The sequence below is a fragment of the Leptopilina boulardi genome, unplaced genomic scaffold (assembly GCF_019393585.1).
Source record: "Leptopilina boulardi isolate dan_hultmark-lab unplaced genomic scaffold, ZJU_Lbou_2.1 LbouV2_143, whole genome shotgun sequence".
NCBI classification, from domain to species: Eukaryota; Metazoa; Arthropoda; class Insecta; order Hymenoptera; family Figitidae; genus Leptopilina; species Leptopilina boulardi.
The window spans coordinates 107,004-111,591 of NW_026137689.1; the positions used below are offsets into that span (position 1 = coordinate 107,004).

Below are 4,588 nucleotides of genomic sequence, written 5' to 3' on the forward strand. Positions count from 1 at the left end.
CTTGAGCTACAAGCAAGCCCTGATACAGCGGATTCGTAATCAGCGACCCCAAAAACCCCCGAGTAACCAGTTTCATGCTAGTCAATTCAATTATATGGGTTTTACTCATTTTTTACTGTATATATCTGGATCATATTGTGAATTTTCAACTTTAATTTCATTTTACAAAAAATCTGTCCATGTTTTTGGATTTTGCCATTAACATTTTTTGTTCAGGAGGTCAAAAGCTACAAAATCGCAAAGTTACAAAAAATTTGACCGAGAATTTTTTTTCCATGTATTTGGTGCGGGGTCCTTTGTTTTCTATTATTGTATACGTGACATAAAGGATGACCGTTTAATTCCCGTGAGTAGAAGTGGTGAACCCATACTTTACTTACCAATGGCTATGCCCGATAACGCCAGTCAGGCCTACCGCAATGTCTGCCTTACGCGAGGTCCTAAAATACGCCCGGTCCGGTATTGAACACACATAGCACCATATGTTGAGGTAAGGCTACTTCAAGGATATCTGTAAAGTATGTAAGGTTACCTCGTAACCCTGTAGTAAATGTGAGGTGGTTTAAAAATTTCCGCCTTACAGTAAGTATACATGTAAGACCCACTGTAAGCTTACACCTGAAACTCATGGTAAACTTACACGTAAAGGTTGTGGTGAGCTTACGAGTAAAGGTTGTAGTAAGCTTACAGATAAAGGTTGTTGTAAGCTTACGGGTAAGGGTTGTGGTAAGTTTACGCGTAAAAGTCGTGGTAAGTCAATCCATATTAACGTAATAATCAATAGAAAATAATTGTACAATATAATAATAATAATGGTAATAACTATTAAAAAGTACATGAAATAGTTTTATTTTTAATTCTTTATAATTTAAAATACATGTTACATTAAATTTATGTTAAAATTAACTCTAATGATTTTTTCCACTTGCTTCAAAACACCTGTAACAAATAATAACAAAACTATGAAACATAGTAACAATGCGGTAACTGACATAAAAATTACCTATTTATGTAAATTTAAACAGACTGAAAAAAAATAAAAATCCGCTGTCAAGTTTAAGTATGAATTGCTTTTTCATGGGGGAAGTATTTTTTTGTGTTCATTCCATGAACACATTTGCTTTCTCATGGGGAATATTTTTGAATTTTGAAATAATAACAATCCCATTATATTTTCAAGTAAAAGATTTACAAATAGGTCAATGGATGCGTTTTTAATTAAAATTTAAGTTGGTTATGTTAATTTTAAAGTTATATAAGAATTTAAAAAAAACAATGCTAAAAAGTTTGGTTTTTCAAAATTTTTCAATTTTAAAATGTTAATAACTTTCGACAGAATAAACGTAGAATATTCTCTAATAGGTCAAAAAATTTGTTTCAAAAAACTCTACAAGAAGAAAGAATAATATTACCAAGTGGAGAAAACACGATTTTTTCGAATATTTAAAATGTTAGAAAACTTTGAACAGAATTGCAGTAGAAAGTTCGCTAATAGCTCAAAAAATTTGTCTTATAAAACTCTACAAATTTAAAGAAAAATACTCTCATTATTTGTCTGCCGTTGAGATCTATAATGCAAAAAATAATTCAGCCCTTCAGCTCTTATAGTATGCGAGATATTTATGAAATTGTGATGTTTATAAATACACACACGGAATGATATTTTTTGAAAGTGTCATTTTTGGATTCCTGCGGTTGAAAAACATAAATATACATGAAAAAAACAAATTCGAAAAATTTTGATAAAACATTGCTTCCCATGAGGAAGCAATAATAAATAAAACAAAAATTAAAATCAATTTTTCTTACAATATATATATATAGTAAATAAAAATTTTTAGAAGGACGTTTCTTCTGTATGTATACAAATACAAAATACTCAAGAGAAATGCTTTTAAGAGTACATTTCAGCTCAAAAATTGACAAAATCAAAATTGGTTTTAAATGTACTTAATATAATGAACACAAGAAGAAAAATTTTTTAAAACCATTTACACATATTGTTAAATATTTTAATTTGAAAAAAATATGAGTAGATTTATTTAAACTTTTTTCAGCAACTCCAGATTCTTGAAAAATAATTCAAAAATTCTTAATGTGGAAAATAAAATAAAAAAATGGTGAGTAAAAGGTTTTTACAGGATATCACCTGAAATTGTTCACTAAAATATTTACCTTTACTGTACAGTAGGTTTCAATTGAAATTTTCTTACTTTGAGATTCTAATAACGTTTAACAATTTTTAAATATTAAGAAATGAAATATTACAAAAAAATTAACTTACAGAGTTTTACAGTTTTTAGAGCTCGCACCTCCTCGAGGTTATCTTAACATTTTTATTATAATGCATGTTTATATTATGCAAATGACGATATAAAAAAATCGTTTTAAAGTTGAATTGGTTCAACGACTGGAAGTCTGAGACACAATCAAACTCATAAATATTAAGATATATAAGTACAAAAAATTAGTAAAATTAATACTTACACTTGTCTGTTTTGCCGAAGCTTACAGTTCGTTAACCAAGTTCCAATTAATGTGTCTATATCCTTCGTGGACACATTGTTCTCTTGCAGTATTGATAATGCTGCTTCTTTGTATGTAACAAATTATTATTAATAATGTTTTCAAATTTTTTTGTTAATTACAGAATGTAAAATTATTTTGATTAATTATAAAATGTAAAGGAAAATTTTATAATTTCACTTATATTTCCATTTAGTAATGTGAGAATATAAAAGACTGTAAAAACTAGTAGTTTTGAATGTTTACTTTAATTTTATATGCAGTTGTGTAGTTTGTTTAATATCTCTAAATAATCCGTACTCTTTCGTCACTTACAATTACTTCTATTTTATTGTATCGTGTTTCATAATTTAAACGAAAATATCGTAAAGAGATGATAAAATAGAAAACAAAAATACTTACTGGATAGAACCATGTAGAGATTTCCCAGTCGAAAATCCTCCGCTATGTTAAGCTGCACAAAAAGTTGTTTTGAAGTATTGAGATAACCATTAGAGAATTGTGAGACAGTAGATAACTAGCTATAGAAAACTTTCAGGAAGCCTGTTATGGCCGATTTTTCGCTTCCACGGAAAGCTTGAAAATAACAAATTTTGTACGTTTTAAACAAAGCATTCAAGTAGCTTTGAGAGAGTTATCAAAGAGTTGCAGGATTTTGCATATATAAAAAGAAAGCGTTCAGGTGGCGAAAATTAAATGAAGCGTCATGGATGTTTCAGGAAACAGAGGAAAAATGACAATGATCAAAAATTAAATTTAACCTTTCTTTCCATCTTTATTTATCTCGTAAAAATATGATGTATTAGATTATTATATTTAAATATTGAAGAATTAAAGAAAAATTATTTACGTCAGACTCGGTATTTCCACAGTCTTTTTAAAAGGGTACAATTGTTTTATAAAATATCTATTAGTGATATTAAATACTTTTTTTTAAATTAATTATTATCTTCTTTCAATTAAAAGTTAGTTGTCAATTAATTTTCTATAGTGAAATTACACAATTAATATTGATTAATAATTTAATGTTTCATGTAGAATACTTTTAAAAATTTGTAAATAAAAATACGCTGTTAAATTCATTTTCATAAATTATGAAATTCTAAAAGAATAAAAAATATATTATTTATAAAAAATATTCATAAATATCAAGTATAAAAATAATAATCTTTTTTTTTAAATAATAAATATTTTGTCTTTTTTTTAAGAAATTGTATTCATTATTCAATATAAAAAGTTTTCACCGTGTTCGTATTCCTAACCCCAAATTTTTCTCAAGTTATATATAATTTTTTTCGTATATAATTTAAGTGTTTAAAAATAAACGTTTTCTTTGAAAAATAATTTTTATATAATATATAAAGAATAATTATTAATTGTATAAAACGGATTTACAAATTACTATAGAATTTTTATGATTTTTTGATTTAGTTTAATTTAATGAAATTATTCTAGTTTTCAGGAAGTGTAAAAAAGGTAATTAAATTACATATTAATTTGCAACTTGTGAAAAGCAAATAGAATTGCTTTCTTACACATTAAACTAGGCATTAGGAAAGCATTCACCAAGCAAACTGGTAGACCTTTTGCTAGAAGCTGTCCACAGATATTCAACAAGCTGTAGAAAAAGCTTCCCGTTAAGAAGTCAGAAAGCAAATATCACAGAATTTTAGGTCTAATGTATAAATAGTTGCCATGAAGCTTTTGAAACCTTCATAACAGTTACCTGAAGGCCATGTGAACCCTTCAGGGAAACTTACGATTTTCGACTGGGTTGTCTTTTTAAATATTAATTTTTTTTTGTTCTTGCCACCAAAGCAGAAAGCGTTTCCAACTTCGTACGTCATTACTTTACCGCATAACGCTGTTACAGTTAAACTAGGGTTATTATACTTCCCTACATTCCTGAGAGCAACCAACTAAAATGAAATAAATTTAAATTAGATATTAAATATTGATTGTGGGTCAATTTGTAATGATTTTCAAGATCTGATAAATAAAAACTAAGTACAAATAAAATTCTTACAAAGAATTTTTAATTAAATAAATGTAATCACCTTTT

The 4,588-nt window shown here is 27.0% G+C and overlaps 1 long non-coding RNA gene across 1 annotated transcript; it reads right to left on the minus strand.

Annotated features, from left to right (window-relative positions):
• Positions 1-899: 899 nt before the first annotated feature.
• LOC127291552 (uncharacterized) lies at positions 900-2,951 on the minus strand. The gene is made up of 4 exons (XR_007844613.1): positions 2,929-2,951; positions 2,488-2,593; positions 2,285-2,418; positions 900-939 (listed from the first exon to the last, which is right to left on the minus strand). It is a non-coding gene; the product is annotated as an uncharacterized LOC127291552 (long non-coding RNA).
• Between the last annotated feature and the right edge of the window lie 1,637 nt (positions 2,952-4,588).